The 19,387-nt window shown below is 37.2% G+C and overlaps 1 non-coding gene and 1 pseudogene across 1 annotated transcript; one reads left to right on the top strand and one right to left on the bottom strand.

Moving 5' to 3' along the window:
• Positions 1-4,353: 4,353 nt before the first annotated feature.
• LOC110212801 (AP-1 complex subunit mu-2-like) lies at positions 4,354-13,188 on the bottom strand (annotated as a pseudogene).
• LOC144454728 (U6 spliceosomal RNA) lies at positions 7,955-8,061 on the top strand. The gene has a single exon (XR_013483230.1). It is a non-coding gene; the product is annotated as a U6 spliceosomal RNA (small nuclear RNA).
• Positions 13,189-19,387: the final 6,199 nt, after the last annotated feature.

The raw sequence follows: 19,387 nt of genomic DNA, 5'->3' as shown, positions 1-19,387 counted from the left end.
AAGAGCCCAGGTTTGCTATGAGGACCTTTAATTTCTCTAGTTCATTGACCAGATGATCTTGGAACTTCAGTGTCCAATATTCCCCCACCAGTTAGTCATCTGTTCCTGTTGGTACACAGGCTTACAAGACTCAAAACAGGAACAGTTTTATTTACAAGTTGGAAAAAGTGGAAAGCTGCATTAACCACTCCCCCATTCTCCACTAAGTAACTCTCCTTCAAAAATCTATCCAGCCTCTGCAACTTGTACTACTGTCCTGGTTAGGTTGCAAAGGTGGGAAGTGACAATTTATTTCCCTTCTGCAGAATTTCTGTTTACACCTGTTGCATGCTTCCAGCAATAACTGCTTCCCACGCTTCTCAGCAGATATTGGTGATTACCTGTCCTCTTGAGTACTGTTGGTTGCTATACTTCTCTCTCATTTCACTGTTTCTTTCCTCTATTCTCAGTTCTAGGTGTTACTCTCTATAGTTTTAGCAGTTTGACTTTCCTCTAGTTGAGGTGCTCATCACCTTTTGTAGGAGACTGGCCTTTAAGTGTTAATACGTAGGAAGGAAACTTCTTTACAGACTGAAAAAAAAAACCCAAAAAACAAAAAACAAAAAACCTCTACCAATCTCTTACTTTAAAGCATTTTTGGTAGTACATGAGTCGCACAGCCCAGACTTTACAGAAAGCTCCCGGGGATTTGGGGAGGAAGAATCACTCCTTGCATATGTCAGTGAGATATTTCCAATCAATTTCATTCAACTCAATAAATGTTTATTAAGTGAGCTTTATGCTCCAGATACTCTGGAGATCTAAAGACAAAAGTGATACATTCCCTGCTCTCAAGGACATACATTTTACTATAATTTATTATAATCTAATTAAGCTTATAATTAATCTTTATCATTTATCTCCTCTCTTCTCCAACATTCATGTAGTTCATCTCTATTTTCAGCACTTTCTTCTGGGTATTGGGTTTGGAGGGAATTCCTACTGTTCTCTCTCTCTGTCATTCTATCCCAATCTTCTCCCAGAGTAGCCAAGCTTGCTTATTCAGTTTTCCCAGGGCGGCTTACTGAAACATTTAGAAAAAGAAGAGAGAATAGCACCAGCTCCTCCCAGAACAGATGCCTGGTTGTTGGGAAGCGGAAAGAATTTGTAGTCCCTGCTACTTGACAATTTGATAAGAATGTTATTCTTGAGATTGTCTTCATTCAATCATATACTGAACAAACAAGTGGGGTACTCCCTCTAGGGCAACTCCTTGGTTGATGCAGATCTATTAATTAGTAATCTTTGATTATGCTTGTTCAAGCAGCCACAAATCCACCTAATTAGTAGTCTTAATTCAATAATAATAGGTAGGTAGGCAAGTTGGTAGATAGACAGACAGACAGACAGATAGATAGATAGATAGATAGATAGATAGATAGATAGATAGATAGATAGATAGAGTATTTATTATTTAATACGTGCCAGGCACTAACTATACTAAGAGTTTGGGATACAAACACAAGCAGAAAAGATAGTCCCATCCCTCAAGAGGCTTACATTCTAATGGGAGAAGAAACAAAACATTAAGAGGGAGTCGGGAGGGGGGAGAGTACCAGCAAAGGAACAAGATAGAAAAAGTTTAGAGTAAGGAGCAGAGCCAAGAGAGAAGTAAGCATGGATGATCTGGTTCCTTCCTAAAATTACAGTCCTGAGGAAGAATTCACCATTCAAAGGAGTGGGCCACAGGGGATGGTGAGAATTCTTCTCTACAGTGAGAAGACTACTGGAATAGAGGAAGAAAAATCCAGAATGTCAGAAATGAAGCCATGAGAGAAGAACAATGGCATAAATTATGTTATGAATCATGCAATTACGTGATTTCCTTCAAATAGCTGGGCACTGTCTCATATGCTGTTTGTTGGTTATAGTCCTTAACCAAGCAGTTAATTTTTCACTTGAAGCATTTCGACATCTTGCAGCTCTTTACACATTTCATCATCTCTTCTTGACTATCCACTACCCAGATACCTCTACTGGGTCCTAAGAATTTTCACCTTACCTAGTATTTCACTGGATTTAAGCTCACAAACACCAGAACTTCATTCTTCTCTTTGTTTTTGGAAAATTTGTTGTACAATCATCATTATGTCAGTTTTCCCCCTATACTTCTTTGTTAAAAGAGAAAGTTCTGTTGGTAAACTAATGTCACTCATTGTAACAAGTAAAATAAGGGCTTCTTAGGTTCAAAGAGCTGAAAAAATTCCAAGAAACAATCACTTACTTTTACCCATTTAAATTCTTTCATTTGGTGATAAATGCCTCTTCAAGTTTGTGATTTTATGGTAACTCAAGTATCAAAATGAGAGAGAAAGATAGGCAACCCATGTATAAAACTTAAATTTCAGAGGAGATTTATTGAAGAGCATGCTTTATAACCGACTAGAGATAAAAATGGGGCAGCTAGGCGGCAGAGTGGATAGGAGCACTGGGAATCTGGAAGACTCATCTTCCTGAGTTCAAGTCTGGCCTCAGATACTTACTAGCTGTGTAACCCTGGGCAAGTCATTTAACCCTGTTTGCCCGTTTCCTCATCTATAAAATGAGCTGGAGAAGAAAATGACAAATGACTACAATATCTTTGCCAAGAAACCTCCAACTGGAGTCATAAAGAGTCAGATATGACTGAAACAAGTAAACGATAATAAAAAGAGACAATGCAGACTCTCTAAATCTATGTCTAGATTGGGGCAACAGTGAAACAGCTCTCTAAATTGGGGTGGTATAGCAGTTCCAAAGATAGCTTCCCAGCTTTCCCTTTTTATGTAGAAAAAGTCCCATCTAAAATAAGCAGCATTGAAGAGGATGTGGAAACACAAGCACATTGAAGCATTTTTGGTATTGCTGTGCATTTGACATTAGAACAACCATCCTGGAAAGCAATTTGAAATTGTGAAAATAAAGAGATTCATTCAACTGCCAAGCAGATATCCAAAGGGGATCACCGACAAAAAGAAAGGCTCCGTAGACGTCAAAACACTTAAAGCAACATTTGTGTGTGCATGTGTGTGGTAGCAAAGTACTATAAACAAAGTAGATGCCCATTGATTGGGAAATAGCTAAACAAATCATGGTGCATGAATATCACTGTGCTGCAAGAAATAATGAATATAGAAAAGCATGAAAAGACCTACAAACTGATGCAAAGTGAAGTAAAGGGAGACAGAAAACATTATGTACAATGATTATAATCATGCAAACAGCAAGACCAGTGACAAACAACAAAAAAAGAATGTTCCGTAATTACAAAGAACAAGCTTGGCCCTAAAGAAGAGATATTAGAAGATATATCCCCCTCTCCTTTGCAGATTTGTGGGGATGTTCCTACAAGTTTGAAACATTGCACTTCATGCCAGATTTGGGGAGGCTGATTTTAATATCAGATTGGTTCTGTTGAATTTTAATTCTCTTCTTTTTCTTCTTCTTTTTTTTTGCCAGGTGTCAACTTTCTTTAATCTTAAATCCTAACACTAGATAAGGAGGGGAAATGGAGAAGCCCTACCTAGGCAGGGCTTGACTGAACCCACTCTCAGAATACAGTATTGTGGAAAATGCAGGGGGACCAATACACAGCAGGTTCTCCTGACAATGAAGTTAGGTGGAAGGGGAAGTGAGGGTAAATCAGTTCCCCCACTTTATTTCACATAAAAATATGAAGAAGAGAGCTCTAGGAAGATACTTGTTCCCCACTTTCTCTCTCCAATAAGAGAAAATCCCACCTGAGACAGAGTCAGGAGAAAGGGTTCCACCTACATGAGGTTGCCTCCAGTCTTGGGCCCCCAAATGAGATATGTGGACAACGAAGAGGCTGAGACTCACAGAAAAGGGCCATGAATGCCCACCCCCACTCCCAATACAGACAAGGCAGACTTCACAAACAGGGACCATGGGTGTCATTCAAATAGATAAGGGCCAAAGCTGCCCCTTAAACTCAAAGACAGGGTTGCCTCCCATTCACAGACACAGATAGGATGCCTCACAAATAAATATAAGAACAGGGGCCATTCACACTCATAAACACATATGTTCTCCTCCCCTCCCCCCCATAGGATTTTATTTTTTTTCCAATTACATGTAAAAACAATTTTTACCATTCTTTTTCTGTAAAACTTGAGTCCCAAATTTTCTCTTTCCTTCTCTCCTCTCCCTGCTCCCTAAGATGGTAAGCAATTTGATATAGGTTATATATGTGCAGTCATGTAAAACATATTTCTATATTAGTCAACATGCATACACTTTTTAAAAAAAAAACTTTGCATAGGAAGGTCCATAGGATAAGGAGTTAGCCTCCAGTGTCCAGGGTGTGTTTCTTTTCTAAGTGGTCCAAAGTTGATAGTCCCCACTCTGAGTAATATATGGAACCCAGCAAAGGGCTTGGTATCCACTTTTCTCAATGATCTTCATGTGCCAAACCTGAATCCCAGAGACAGTGAAATAAAATACCTCTAATTTAACAGAGGCGGGAGCTGGCCCTCCACCTCCTCTTTATCCACATTGGGTAAGCCAAAGTGTGTTCTCATCATGTGCTCTCTTCCTCTGTGAAAGTACTTGATATTCCAGTTAACCACATTTTACTCAGGCAGGTACTTGGCACTATCCACATTAATTTTGAATTGGGGAAAACCTGCATCACTGGGCACTCGTGCTGCAATCTCTACACTGTTGGCCACTGACTGGTTCTTTAACCATAATTAACCACAATTTCTACCTACCTGTGAGAGAACTTCTCAATCACAGACTCAATCCAGATCAGTGGTTTTACCTGGGTGTTGAGCCAATAAAACATGAGGTCAAAGTAACCATCAGGTGAAGGAGATGATTTGATCATTGTCAGATCTAGTAAGCCAGATGGCAATGATGGCATTTAACATCTTCCAATTCAACAGATTTGTTTTGTTGCAGCTGGTGAGTTTAAAAGGAGCCAATCACTAAGGCCCAATCTCAGCTCTGGCATGCCAGACAAGAACACCTTCAGGTTAACAGTATGTACAATCTCACTCAGCAGCACACTCCTACCAGTAGACTGATACTTAATCAAACCAATGAAAACCTCATTCTTCTTTTATTTGATGCCCTATGAATGATAGGCCACAGTATTGGTGACTGTCAAGGGAACCCAAGCCTTGCCTATCTCTAATTTGTTGCCTGGCTGGGTGATATGCTCCTGGAAGAATTTGTTGCCCATGGTCTATAGAAAGCCAAAATCCATGAGTTCATTCAACAGCTCATAGATAATGACAAAATTGTCTGGAATGTTCTTCTCCTCCAGTTCCTTAAAATACTCAGAGAATACTTTTACAGTCTTGTAGAGAAAGGAGTATACCAGGGAGGTGCTGGTGTTCTTGAGTGTGGTGGCCACCAAGTAAAGATTGTTATGTTTGATCCACAGGAAGTTCACCATGCCATAGGACAGGGCTCCTTCTCATTCCTTCTGTATCAGCCAGGGCATGAAATGGCCAATTTCTGCCATGCCCACATCCCCCTTCTAGTTCCAACAGATCAAGGGCTTTCCCTTCAGGTCCAGAATAAGACAGCAGAGGCAGACTTGGTGGCATCAGGGCCTGGTCAGAGCAGACGCCTTGCTAGGGGTAACAGGGAAGGAGACCTTCAGCCCTTTTTCTTATTTATTAAAAAAATCTTTATAATAAGGGGCGACTGTATGGTACAGAAAGGTTAAAGAATATATGGAGAGATCTCGGTGATCTAAAATTAAAAGATGAAATTAGAACAGGCAATGAGGAAAACAAAACTATCACTCTTTGTGAATGATATGATAGTATACTTAGGGAATCCTAGAGAATTAACTTCAACTAAAAAACTAGTTGAAATAATTAACAACTTTAACAAAGTTGCAGGATGCAAAGCAAACCCACATAAATCACCAGCATTTCTATATATTACCAACAAAGTGTAGCAGGAAGAGAGATAGAGAAATTCCATTTAAAATAACTGTAGACAATGTAAAATACTTGGTGTATTGGCAGTCTACCTGCCAAAACAAACTTTATGAACACAATTATAAAGTACTTTTCACAAAAATAAAGTCAGATCTAAACAATTGGAAAAAATATTCATTGCCATGGTTAGGCTAAGCCAATGTCATAAAAATGACAATTCTACCTAAATTAATCTATTTATTCAATGCCATGCCAAAAATTATTTTTAGAGCTAGAAAAAAATTATAACAAAATTTATCTGGAAGAACAAAAGTTCCAGAATATCAAGGGAATCAATGGGGAAAAAAAGTGAAAGAAGGGGTCTAGCCATGCTAGATCTCAAACTGTATTATAAAACAGTAATTAACAAAACAATCTGGTACTGACTTAGAAATAGGGTGATGGATCAGTGGAATCAGGTATACAATACACTGCAGTAAATTACCATAGTAATCTAGTATATGATAAACCCAAAGATCCAAGTTTTGTGGACAAAAACTCATGGACAAAAACAGCTGAGAAAACTGGAAAACAGTATGGCAAAAACTAGGCATAGACCAATATCTCACACTGTATTCCAAGAGAAGGTCAAAATGCATACATGATTTACACATAAAGGGTGATAACATAAGCAAATTAGGAGAGCATGGAATAGTTTACCTGTCAGATCTATAGAGAAGGGAAGAAGTTGAGCATTACAAAATGTAAAATGGATCATTTTGAATATATAAAATTAAAAAGGTTTTGTACAAACAAAACTAAGGCAATCAAAATTAGAAGGAAAACAGAAAACTGGGGGTGGGGGGATTACAGCAAGTATCTCTGATATAAAAAAAAAAACAAACCTCATTTCTCAAAAATATAGAGAACTCAGTCAAATTGCTAAGAATACGAGTCATTCCCCAAATGATAAATAGTCAAAGGATATGAACAGGCAGTTTTCAGACAAAGAAATCAAAGCTTTCTATAGTCATATTTTTTAAATGCTCTAAATCACTATTGATTAAAGAAATGCGAATTAAAACAACACTGAAGCACCACTTCCTATCTATCAGATTGGCTAATATGACAAGGAAAATGATGAATTTTAGAGGGGATGTGGGAAAACTGGGACACTGATGCAATGTTGGTGGAGTTGTGAACTGATCCAACCATTCTGTGGAGCAATTTAGAACTATGCCCAGAGGGCTATAAAACTGTGCATATCCTTTGATCTAATAATACCATTCTTAGGTCTATAACCCAAAGAGACCAAAAAGGGAGGGGGGGGGGGGAACAACTTACTTGTAAGAAAATATTTATAGCAGCTCCTTTTGTGGTGATTAAAAATTAGAAATCAAGGGGATGACCATCAATTGGGGAATAACTGAACAAGTTGTGGTGTATGATTATGAAGGAATATTATAGTGCTATAAGAAATGATATGCAGAATGATTTTAGAAAAACCTGGAAAGACTTACATGAATTAATGCAAAGTGAAGTGAGCAGAACCAGGAGAACATTGTACATAGTAACAGCAATATTGTTCAATGAAGAATTCTGAATGACAGCTATTCTCACCATTACAACGATCCAAGACAATCCCAAAGGACTCATGATGAAAAATGCTATCTGCTTCCAGAGAAAGAACTGATACTGTCTGAATACAGACTGAAGCATGCTATTTTTCTCTTCCTTTCTTTTTCTTTCTTCTTTTTGTTCAAATATTATTGTACAAAATGACTAATATGGAAACATTTTACATGATTGCACAAGTATAACCTGTATCACATTGCTTACCATCTCAGGGAGGAGGAAGGGGAGAGAGAAGAGGAATAGAATTTGAAACTCAAAGTTTAAAAAAATGTTAAAAATTGTTTTAACATGTAACTGGGGGAAAATAAAATATTATTTTAAAAATTGAAAAAACCAAGATGGCAATAATATCTATTTTAATAAGAAAAAGTCTGATCTCTGGCATGCATTAGAAATGGTCCTTCGTGCTTGCTTCGGCAGCACATATACTAAAATTGGAACGATACAGAGAAGATTAGCATGGCCCCTGCACAAGGATGACACACAAATTCACGAAGCGTTCCATATTTAAAAAAAATAAAAATTAAAAAAAAGAAATGGTCCTTCCTTTTTAGAGACTCCAAGAAGAAACTGACAGATAGCAATGTATTGCCTACTACCACTGCCTCCTGATTTACCCTTTGGGATCTTTGAGAGTAGTAATTGTTTGAAGGGAATGAGATTGTAGGACTAGAATGTTCTATGGTTTATTCAAGCTTAGCCAACAAGGGGAATATGAGTCTTACCTATGATTCTGGGTGCATGGGGCTATCTGGGCTTATGGAGCATTTTATATATGAGGTTACTGGGTAAAGAAGGACCAACATTTTTGGATGGTTTTAGAGGCCAAAACAATCAGCAAGGAATAATTAATACTTAAAGGATATAAGACAATTATATGACATATGGCAAAAGAATGACCTTAGGTTGTTCTCTCAAGTGAGGAATTAAAGGCTTCATAGAAATGTTTGGTTTTTATGCTGTCCCCATTAGAATTCTACATGTGAAATGCTAACTCAGATTCCATAGGGATTTGAGGGAAGGAGGGAGATAAATTTCTAATACACTACGACTGTAACAAAAGGATTTATAGACCTTAGTTATTAATATACTGGTATATTAATATGTATGTGTATGTATAGTATATATTCTATAGCAAGCAATATTGATTCATTTACATTTCTCATGGCAAGGAAGTTACAAAATCTCTAGGAAGAAAAATAATTTCCTTCCACTCATAATTGTCAGAGGTATAGAACTACAGAGATAAAACATTATGACTTACTAGCTGTGTGACCTTGGGCAAGTCACTTAACCCCATTGCCTAGCCAAAACAAAACAAAACAACAAAAAAAAGACATTATGAAAAGTATTGTGTCAGCTAACATGTTGATGGCCCTGCCACAACTGGGTACTGAGAAATTACTAGGATGTAAAACAAAAACAAAAAACAAAATCAATAAAGCTCTATGAAATTGAATATGCATGTATGTATGCATGTATGTCTATGTGTGTATATATACACATATACATACGTGTGTATATACGCATATATACGTGTGTATATACATGTATACGTATGTGAATATGTGTGTGTATACACACGCACACATACATACATATATTCTAATCAAACTGTGCTGTAAAATCACAATTCACCAGTAGAGGTTGCAATCCAACCATTACATATACTAGCCCAATATTTCAATTAGAACATTATGGTTTATCTTTGTGTCAATTTCAAACATTGCGCAGGGCTCTTATTGCAATATTGAAATGGAGTCAAACCTAACACTTTTGCTTTCTAGTGCTACAATTTGTACAAACAAGGATACATGGTTAAATCAAGAATACTGCCGCTCTCAGTGGCTGGTCAATATGCAACTTCCTGGTTTCCCTTAATCCCAAAACTATAAATAAGGCCTGAACCCCAGTAGAGTATCTTGCATGAGCTAGGCTCTTATTAAGCCTCGAAACCCAGTAGGGGCTTCCCACAAAGTTCTTTTATAGTTTTACATTACTTTTCCCTAGCCAAGCCTAACTTTCTGGATACATCTGTTGTTAGCAGGGCAGGCTACATATTTTGTGGCTTTGACCATTCTGGAGAAATTCCTAGAATGCTTGCATATGCAAATTTAATGCCAAGAAGAGCAGATTATTTAGTGGGGTCAGCCAGCAGACATCTCCTAGAATAACTCCATACCTGCTCTGTTACATAAGTTCAAAATTCCTAGACTGGAAGATTTTACTTGTCTTCTGTACTTCTACAAATCTAGAAACATTATCACACAGGAAAGACTAGGGGGGGAAAACTACAAGGTGAGAAAGAGGCAAAACTACATGTTGGGCCAGTGCTACAGGTGATCAGTGATGGAAAGAACAACATATTACATGCAGATTCCACCACCTCAGTAACTGCTCTCCTATGTGAGGGTGCACTTAGGAAGACGAAATTGAGTAGTGTCTGAAATTGACCAGATAGATTCAGAAGAAATCTATGTGAGAGGCTACATCATTTCTAAAGCACTTCAAAATGTTTCAAAGGGAGCTCTGTAGTGGAATTCCTCAAGGATATGTCCTTGGCCCTGTGCTATTTAACATTTTTAGCTGTGATTTAGATGAAGGCATACACAAATAGATAGCACACACAAATTTATACATCATACAAAGTTGAGAGGGATTGCTAACTTGCTAATGTCAGTCACAACACCAAAAGGCTAAAATGTTGTACCAAATAAGATTAAATTTAAAGTGATAAATATAAAATCCTAAACTTGGATTCGTGGAATCAATTGCACAAATAGAAGAAAGAGAAGCATGGCAATTGTTCATATCTTTAAAAACAGAAAGAATGGTGGATAATAAATTCAATATGAATGACATGGAAGGAAAGAAGAAAGGAAGGAAAGAAGGAAGAAAAACAGTGCAAAGCAGAAAGGGAAACAAGCATTTACTAAGGGCTTACTATATGCCAGGCACTATGTTAAGTGCTTTACTAATATTATCTTATATGATTCTCTAAACAACCTTAGAAAGTAGGTGTTACTAGTGTCCTCATTTTATAGTTGAGGAATCTGAGCTAGACAGAGGTTAAGTGACTTACCCCAGATTACACAGCTAGCAAATATCTGAGGCCAAACTTGAATTCTATGCATTATCACCTAGTTGCCCCCTTAAGTCAGGAGTGTTCTTTTTGGCAGTCAAAAAGACCAGTCTGGGACTTCATTAGGAGAGATATAGTATGCAGTATCGGGGAGGTTATAGGACTACTGTATTCCGTCTGGATCAGAACACAACTAGAGTATTGTGTAGAGTATTCTGGATTGCACATTTTGGGAAAGATTAAAAGTGTTTGGAGGAGGGCAACTGGGATGGTAAAGAGCCTTGAGTTCATGCTACATAAGGATGAGTTGAAGAAACTGGAGATGTTTGACCTGAAGAAGAGAAGACCTAGGAGAAGCATAACGTATGTTTTTAAAAAGGTGAAGGGATGTCTGATGTAATAGGTATTAAATCTTTCTTGCTTAGCCTCAGAATTCAGAACCAGGAGCAATTGGTAGTAGTTGCAAAGAGGCAGATTTAAATTTAATGTAAGGAAAAATTTCCCAATAATTGGAGTTCTTCCAAAGTAGATTACTTTGGAAACTGACGGGATCTCCACCCTGGAGTTCTTCAAGCAAAGGCTGAAAGGATATAGGGGTTTAGTTAGATGGCTTCTAGGTCCCTTCTTTCTCTAAAGTTTGTAAATCAAGAGAGGATTGTACAGGACTATGGGTGTTTTCATATTTTATCTTTTTTGTCAATTTCCATGGCTAAAAAATTCACTTCCTAATGGCCAATCTCCTGGTAATAAGCCTCATATACTTAGGTAGGCTGGTCCTTAGAAAGTAGACCCACTCCGTAACACCAAGATTATACTTTCATACTCCTCCTTCTTATAATATTTCTTCCAAGATGTCTCTGGTTTATTAGACTTTCTTAATTTTGACCATTTTCTTTCTATTTAATACATTGAGGAATGCAATAGGTCTATATTTATGACATCCATACCATAAATTCTGAAAACAAGACAGCTGCCCCTAAATTCTTTGGACTAGATTCCAAAAATAAGTGGTCTTCTTTATACCAAGAATGTCATAACCAGCAGTTTAGAGTGTTTTTTTTTAAGCTTCTGGATGAGATGATAGTCAGAATTCCAGTAACTGTTATTTACTTATTCCTGGCTGCTTCTTAAAGATAGTGAGAGAGCCAAAATATATTTACTTGCTTCTTATTACCAGATTCTCTCCCTAATTGTACAGAACTATCTCATAGTAAAATGTTCTTATTTCTATATAACCAAGATCAATTTACATACAACTTACGAATTCTTAAATTGGTTCTTTAGACACTTTTCTGTAGTTCTATGGGTATTCTCACACAATCCTACAAAATTATTGCTAGTGCTACATACACTGATGAAATACTGTACAGTAGCAGAGATGACTTAACCTCTAATCCACATCCAGGCAGCTTTCCCAGTTCCATTTTATGAAACAGGTCAGGAGACTTGCTCTCTAATTTTGTGTACCCAAGAGAATAGAATGGGAAACTCTCCAGGCCCATACTGAATTCACAGTGGTAAAGCTTTTAACCTCCACAATAGCAGTAGTGGGGTTTTCCTGCAGGAATATATTTCAAAGCTACACATCTTAGGATCAAAGATTTAGAGCGGGAAAGGACCCCAGAGGCCATCTATTCCAACCGCTTCATTTTGTAGATTAGGAAACCGAGGCCCAGAGAAGATAAATGACTTCACCAAATTTACACAGGCAAGTAGGTGAAAGAAGTAGAATGTGAATTCTGGTCCTCTGACTCGGATGCTAAAGCTCTTTCCACTATGCTACACTATGTGTTTTTTGAAATAGTCTTAGTCTTTGGCACTAGTTAATAGAAATTTTGCTGACCTCACCTCTTAAATTAACCTCTATCTAAATGTTATCTGAAGAGAACTGGTAGAAGCATATTTCTCACTAAGCAATTAACACTCAATCATTAGTGCATTCTTGCCTGTGCAGACAGAATAAAAACAGAATCCCACCTCCCCCAGTCCTAATTTGCTTATGGTATCACCCTTTATGTCTAAATCATGTACCCATTTTGACCTTATCTTGGTATACAGTGTAAGATGTTGGTCTATGCCTAGTTTCTGCCATACTCTTTTCCAGTTTTCCCTGCAGTTTTTGTCAAATAGTGAGTTCTTATCCCAGAAGTTGGAGTCTTTGGGTTTATCTAACAGTAGATCGCTATAGTCATTGACTACTGTATCTTGTGTACCTAACTTCTTCCACTGATCCACCACTCTATTTCTTAGCCAGTGCCAAATAGTTTTGATGACTGCTGCTTTATAATACAGTTTTAGATATGGTAGGCTAGGCCATCTTCCCTTGCATTTCTTTTCATTAATTTCCTTGATATTCTGGACTTTCTATTCTTCCAGATGAATTTTGTTATTATTTTTTCTAGCTCTATAAAATAATTTTTGGTAGTTTGACTGGTATGGCACTGAATAAGTAAATTAATTTAGATAGAATTGTTATTTTTATTACATTAGCTCACAATCCCTTCTCGAGTTGCTGTAGTCGATCACCTGATGGCCAAACATCCGCTGATTAATCATTCTGAACTTACCTATGCTTGTCCTATAACAACAAACATACAGTCCATTAGTGGCCCCAATACTTCTTGGGTGCTTCAATAGCTCTATTAGATCTTCAATGTGGGTTCTCCTTCCAAAAAATAGATTACAATCCATCCAGACCTTCTCACTTATCCACAACATCCCATAAATCTTCTATAGGAGATCCATCCACCGTGCTTTCTTTTAGCTCTCTTAACACTGCATGGAAAACAACAGAAGTGTTTATAGATTTTTTTCCCTCTCTCCAGCTACCTTTTTTGCTGGTCATATTTTTTAAAATGATATATTTCATGCCACAGTGGCAAAGAACCAAAAACTAAGTGGTTGGCCATCAGATGGGGAATGGCTGAACAAATTATGGTGCTTCAATGTTATAAAATACTATTTGTGCTATGAGAAATAATGAAGGGGGAAGGGCAGAACCAAGCTGGTGGAGAAAAGGCAGTGAGTCACCTGATCTCTCCCCAAAGCCCTTCCAAACAATTTTAAATAATGCCTCAAAACAAGTTCTTAAGTGGCAAAACCAACAAAATGATGGAGTGAAACAGTTTTCCAGCCCAAGACAACTTAGAAGGTTGGCAGGAAAGGTCTGTTGCACTGGGATGAGAGTGTAGTCCAGCATAGGCCATGCCCTACCAAACCAGCAGTAGGTCTTGGGGCTACTGAATCAGTGACAGCAGTGGTGGTTTTCAGACCTCTCAGCTCACAGATGGTATGGGGGGGGGTCAGATACTTGATCAAGACATTACAGGGATCTTTTTGCTGGCACTAGAGGCAAGACTGTTCCATTGACCGCACTTCAATCTGGGACACAGCCCTGGGTCTCAGTCCCAGAGTCAGGAGGAGCACTAGCACACCAGACCCTGTGGCTGCAGGGAAGCTGGGACCCTGGTCACAGTTCTAAGGTGGAAAAGGGTGATTGTGGTCACTCACAGACCAGAGCATAAACCAAGAGGGTAGTAAATACACTTCTCCCTAGATTATACCGCCTTGGAAGAACCAAAAATTTACAAGTCCCCAGGATTATCTCTGAAAACAGCTGCACAAAAAAGCCTGACACTTGGAACAGTACCCCCTCCACTCTAGAAGCAGAGCCTCACTTTAGCACAGAGTTAAAAGTCAAGAAGTAGGCTGGTGGAAAAAAAGCAAACAGCAGAAACAGATCCTGACTATAGAAAGTTGCAATGGTGACAGGAAAGATCAAAACACAAACTCGGAAGAAGACAACAAAGTCAAAACTGCTACATCCAAAGCCTCAAAGAAAAATATGAATCGGTCTCAGGCCATGGAAGAGCTCAAAAAGGATTTTAAAAATTAAGTAAGAGAAAGGGAAAATTGGGAAGAGAAATGAGAGTGATGCAAGAAAATTATAAAGAAATGATGCAAGGGATAACTTCAATGGAAACTGGGAAGAAATGTAGGAATGATAACAGAGTGGAATGATCAAATTGAGGAAAACAATATATACAACAATAGTGTAAAAACAAATACCCTTGAAACCTTAAGAACTCTAACGAACAAGATAACCAACCATGGGGACCAATGATGAAGTCAGCTATTCACCTTCTGATAGAAATGTAATGGACTCAGTGTGCAGAATGAGATGTATATATTTTTTGGATGTGGCCAGTGTGGGCATGTGTTTTGTTTGGTTATTCCCATTTCCTTTTCTCTTCTTTTTTCCAATGGTGGAGGTGGTGGGAGGGGGTGGAGATGAGTGGTGTAAAAAATTAAAGAAAATTTGCAACACCTGAGGAAATAAAGAAAGCCATGAGAAAATATTTTGTTCAATTATATATGTCAAGAAAATTGATAAGTTGGATGGAATGGATAAATATTTGGAAAAAATAAAAATACTCAGGTTAACAAAAAGTTAACTAGACTATTTAAATAATTTTATATCAGAAAACAAAATTGAATAAGTCATAAATGAAATACAAAAGAAAAACACTCCAGGACCAGATGGATTTACAAGTGAATTTCATCAAACATTCAAAGAACAATTAAAGTAAATTAAAGTATTGGTATGATTGAAACTCCCAGAATTTACAGAATTCTAGCAGTGAGCCACATGAGTACGGAAACCCATGTGCCCAAAGAAATTTATGACTCTGGACTGAAGGCTTTGTTCTTATTGTGGAAGTTAGTAGCATATATAACCTGGTGGAGGGAAAATCACTCTTCTCTTATGCTTCTCCACTCTCTTGCTGGACAAAGCTGCTACTCTCAGGTTGCTGAAGCAGTGTTAAACATTTTTTTTTTAAAGCAAACAGCAGCTATTAGCCTGAAATGTGCAAAGCTTTCCAGGGCTATTCACTTGATTTGGCAACATTATACTCTTTGGTGAAAAGTAGTTCCCGTAAGCCTTGGATTTGCAAAACCATTCAAGTCTGGACTTTGAGAGGATCCCTCCACTTGAGCCATAGAGGGTAGTAAAGGGCATAGTAGTCAAGCTTCTGAGGTATTTTTCCTTCTGTCAAGCTATATATAGTGATAGAGAGCAAGGCCTTTCTCCAACCAGATCTTCACACAGTAGAAGATTCTGCTTCCTCTAATCAGTTCCTAGCATCAAATATTTTCTCTAATCAGAGCAGCTCCCTGCATCAACTGCAAAACCTGTCTGTCCTTAGTCATCCGGTCTCACTGACCTTTCTTTCTGTGGCTTCTAGTTTCCACATTCTTGCTTCTGATATTTTGACTTTTTAAGTAGCTTCTCTGTTCATTTCTTTGACTGGGATTTCACATTATTCCTCCTGCTTGAAATCAGGGCCTCCCATATACAGTGACTCACCTCTATCTTAGGTTGAGAAACATCAAGTCCACATTTCTGTCATACATTAAAAATAGTTAACATACAATTTTCTCATAGTTCCCAGTTGTTGATCTTTAATTCAGAATTTCCCGAGCAATAAAGTCCAATGTATTGACAGCAATCATATTTAAATTAACTGCTAGAGATTGTGATAGAATACTGTTTTGCTATAAGACATGACTAGCAAGATGGTTTCAGAAAAATCTGGGAAAGCATATGAACTGATGTAAAGTGAAGTGAGAAGAACCAGGAAACCACTGTACACAGTACAGCAATATTTTAAGGATGATCAACTGTGAATAACTCAGCTGTTCTGATCAATACAATGATCCAAGACAATTCTGAAGACTCATAATGGAAAAATGTTATCCACCTCTAGAGAGAGAATTGATAGAGTCCAAATGCATATTAAAGCATAATTTTTTTCGCTTTCTTTATTTTTTCCAATATGACTACTATAAACATGTTTTGCATGATTTCACACGTATAATTAATATCATATTTCTTGCCTTCTCAATGAATGGAGGAGGGGAAGGGAGAGAGAGAATTTGGAACTCAAAACAAATTTTTAAATTAATGTTAAAAATAAATATTAATTTAAAAAAGAATGCCCTTGATGAAGCAATAAGAATTATTAATTTAAAAAAAATAAATTAACTACTGGGAAGCAATGCATTGCAGCCAGATCTCCTAACAGTCAGTACTCTCCTCCCTCTGAAAAGCTGTTCTCTCTCAGAACCTCTCATATCTATTTTTTCTGCATTTCTTTGTTTCTCACACAAATATCTTTTCTTTAGCCCTTTAAACAATTAAAATGTCCAGTTAAGAAAGGAACACTATCTTACATAAAAAGACAACCAGAACTCAATCAGAAGAGAGGTGTTGCTGGGCCTTGGATATAATGAATTTTGAGCCACATTGGGAAGAAGAAAGGAATTAATCACCTTTTGAAAAGCCACTGTTTGGACTTAACAAACCTAGGTTCAACAGGTTCTTACCACTCCTAATTTGGAATGGGAACACCTAGGTTTCATTCATCATACCTTAGGATAAATCAATTATGTGGATGAGAGTTTGGGGCTTCATAAAAATGGGTGGGGTCTTTAGTAGGTTTTACACGTCTGATGTCATAGGCAGGGTAGACAGGGATTTGCTAGGAGGCCCTGCTGTAAATGTTTCTAGGATAGAAGATTCTAACATGATAAGGTCCCAGACATGGAATATTTCAGAAAAGGACAGAGAGAAGAACACCAAGCACCAAAACTGGATATATCTGAAGCAGAGGCAGCTTGACCTCATGAGCTTCAGTGATCTTAAAGACCCTTTTCCTACAAATTAGAAATTTTTTCACATAAACATAGCATCTCTGATAAATTTGACTTTATGCAACTTTGTAGGAACACATTTATTTTAAAACAAAGGGAGTTATTACTTTCAGATACATTTAAGTTATACTGAAATCAGCTATCCTGTTCTGATATGTAAATTTCTCAGAAAAACATAATATATAATCTCCTCTTGATTTCTAGGATGAATTGAATAATTTGAGTTCTTCATCTCACAACAATCCACTTAGCCAATATTATTTCTGACTTAAGATACAACTTTCAAAAACCAGAATTTCTGTTGCTTAGTTGTTTTCAGTCATATCCAAGTCTTCATGACTCCTTTTGGGGATTTTTCTTGGCAAAGATACTGGAGTGGTTTGCCATTTCCTTCTCCAGCTCAATTTACAGATGAGGAAACTTACACAGGAGCCAAATCCAGGTATGGAGGCTTATGAACATGACTTCCAAATACACAGTAAAAAATGAAATTAAAAATGCATATAAACATACATTAATTGATAGAGGAAACAAAAGGACAATTTTCTTGATATTTTATAGTATTAGGCACAATTCTAAGCTAGTCACTATGCTTTTAAAAAAATATTTATAGTTCACCCACTGGGTTTGCTTCTCTTAGGTTTTTTCACCTAAGAGCAATATTAATTCAAGGAATGTAAATTCAATAGGATATAGTTATGGGATAATGGGCTCTTCCCACTGGATTCTGTTGGCAAAAAAGCATTATTAGAATAGAAATGGTATAAAGCTGAGCTATTTAAAAGGAAAAGGCACCAATCCCTTGGTGGCACATTATAATGCTGTTATTTCTATGATTAAAATGTATTTATTTCAAATAATGGACATTAGTGCAGCTAAAAGTATTCAGTCATAAAAATGCTACATACAGGATGGGATGCATGTTGAGTGAAGGTTTCAAAGTATATCTTGTTCCTATTTCTGGCATAGAACAATAGTGTCACCTGGTCATCCTAAAAGAGGTAACACATTTTTCTCCTTTATAATCTGGAGAATATGTAGGAAAGACAGTGAATAATTGATCTGCAGAGAAACTAAAAGACCGTGTGTTATAGATGAGGGAAACAGAAGTGAGTGATGTCTTGGGGAAAAAATTCTCAGTGAAGGAAATGGGAATTTTTTTTTTTTTTGGTGAGGAGATTAGGGTTAAGTGATTTGTCCAAGGTTACACAGCTAGTAAGCCTCGAGTGCCTCGAGTGTCTGGCCTGAGGCCAGATTTGAACTCAGGTCTTTCTGACTCCAGGCCTGGTGCTCTATCCACTGTGGCATCTAGCTACCCCAGAATTATTTTTTTAAAAAGACAATTTTTACTATTAATGTTGAAACTATAATTACAAAGTTGAAAAGGTAAAGGCTTCAGGTTGTACCTATATGATAGACAAGTCTGGGCAGGGATGGATTCTAAGCATCCATTTTGGAACCTAGGAAACTTAGGAATATGCAGAAGAACATACTCAAACCAGTCTCTGAGATCCAAGGAACACTCAAACGGCAAAGTCAGTTCCAGAGTCTGCCAAGAACTTCCAATGGTAATTAAAGTCATGTGTATAAAACTAGCTTTCAATAGTCAAATAATATTTACTAAGTTTTCTGATATTCAAGGCATGTCATTGTAAGGTACTGCCCATTTTGTAAGTGAATAGTTTGATTGATAAAAGAGAAAGAAAAATAACTTTTGTGTAAAGAAAAGAGATGAAATCAATTTCTGAAGGATGCTTTAAGGTATTGCTTCTTTCACATTTGAAAAGTTCGTTTGCTGAAAGGGGTAGAAAAAGGATTTCTGTTTATTAAAAAAAACATTAAAATTTACTTGGGAAGAAACACAGTTTCTCAGATAAAATGTGAAGAGACAGGGTATCAACAGAACCAGATGGATAATTGCCCTTCAGATCAATGTACTAAGGAGACTTGTTCGACAGTATAAAAAATGACTGATGTTATGGTGGCTGCAGGGCATTTTGGTCATTTTTTAAAAGAGTTTTTAAAATTTCAATGAACGAGA

This window comes from Phascolarctos cinereus, unplaced genomic scaffold (assembly GCF_003287225.1).
Source record: "Phascolarctos cinereus isolate Bilbo 61053 unplaced genomic scaffold, phaCin_HiC Scaffold_726;HRSCAF=1367, whole genome shotgun sequence".
NCBI classification, from domain to species: domain Eukaryota; kingdom Metazoa; phylum Chordata; class Mammalia; order Diprotodontia; family Phascolarctidae; genus Phascolarctos; species Phascolarctos cinereus.
Note: the sequence above shows the minus strand (reverse complement) of the source record. Positions and strands in the feature narration are given on the sequence as shown.